Below are 1,585 nucleotides of genomic sequence, written 5' to 3' on the forward strand. Positions count from 1 at the left end.
CTCTTCCCCTCCCGGCAGGGGGCAGATACAGCAGTGGGGTTGGCAAGGTGCCATTTGATGCACATGCTTAAGCAGAACAAGAGGCACACACTGAGTCTCAGGCAGGGGAAGATATTCCCGCACAAGTGGTAAGTCCGGCACAGGCTGTGAGGACTGTCTACCTCTTGGTAAGGAAGCGTTCCAGGCCCAAGGCCCATTCTTCCGTGGCAGAGTGGAGGTGGAGTGACTGCATGCGGGAGACTGCCTTTCTCAGCGCTTCACCGGGCCAAAGCACTTCTTCACCCAATCAACTGTGCATCAACTGCGGTGAATTCATACACACATTGGAATGACACTCGTCAACAACACCCAAATTAAGAAGTGATAAACGTGGCGATATGGATATATCTCAAAAGCATAATGTGGCACGAAAATAAAAATAATAATGCACATCCATGCGTGTGAATTTCAAGAAGAGGTAAGACTAACCTACGGGCTAGTCCTCCGAATAGCGAAGTAGTCGAGGGAGGGTGGGCATTGCCTGCAAAGGGGTGCTAAGGACCTCGGTGGGATGATGGCAGTTTTCTATAACGTGACCTGCGTGTTGATTACATTTGTGAAAATTGCAGTAAAGATTTGTGCATTTTACTCTATGTGAAGCATGCCTCGATAATTTCCCGTTAGCATACAAGTTAGGGGAGGAAGGGATGGAGACAAGCCGGTGTAGAGAATGACAAAGAGTTTGGAGTTTAAAGTCGTTTACAGCTTGTCGTCCTTTCGTGTAAAAGGGAAAAAAAGGCCCCCCAGCGAAATGTAACACCGCTAGCGGAAAATGGGTTTGGAGGCCATTATCGCATGAGTGTTAAGGCACCAAGACGGCTGGGCGGGTTATTTTCTGCATAAGGCTCAGTAGTGAGACACAGAGCGGAGCACTCCCGGGGTGTCGGTTTGACTGCGGCCCAGGTTAGCGCAGCGCGCGCGAAGGTCTCTTTCCCTGTCCCGAGCCGCATCGCGCCGGGTGTGGAGCAAAAGGGGCGGGCCAGCCGAGGGAAACACAGCCAGTGCCGTGACTCGGATTCGAACCGAGGTTGCTGCGGCCACAACGCAGAGTACTAACCACTATACGATCACGGCGCGCCACAACTCCGGTGGCGGAGGCCGACCTTGCTCGGATATATTCGATGTAAAATCATTGCAGTTACCGCGCCGCCCTGATCCCGGACAGCCACAGGTACTCGTGCTTTTCTCTCCTTCGTGCCCGCTCTCGGTTTTCCCCTCCCCTCCTCTCAGTTCGCACACGCGGGGAAAACAATTCTCATTTCCGCTAATCCCGCCTGCGCTTCTTCGCGCGGGCCTCTTGGCAGGTGCCGTGGTGCTCGTCCACGCCTCCCCTGCCTCTCTCCCGCCTCTTCAGATTCCCCCGTCTGATCCTTTCCCTCCCGCCCCAGCCACCGCAGCCGAGATCAGCGAGGCCAGCGCCCGGGGCGCGGCTGGCCCGGTGAGGCGGAGCAAAGGACCGGACGAGCCCATCGCGGGAGCCCACGGGGGTTCAGCTTCCCTCGCCACCCACGCGGCTCAGGCAGGGGGAGTCGCGGACCCGGGCGTC

At 56.2% G+C, this 1,585-nt stretch overlaps 1 non-coding gene across 1 annotated transcript; it reads right to left on the minus strand.

Moving 5' to 3' along the window:
* Positions 1–1,041: 1,041 nt before the first annotated feature.
* TRNAH-GUG lies at positions 1,042–1,113 on the minus strand. Its single transcript has one exon. It is a non-coding gene; the product is annotated as a tRNA-His (tRNA).
* Positions 1,114–1,585: the final 472 nt, after the last annotated feature.

This window comes from Lemur catta, chromosome 3 (assembly GCF_020740605.2).
Source record: "Lemur catta isolate mLemCat1 chromosome 3, mLemCat1.pri, whole genome shotgun sequence".
NCBI classification, from domain to species: domain Eukaryota; kingdom Metazoa; phylum Chordata; class Mammalia; order Primates; family Lemuridae; genus Lemur; species Lemur catta.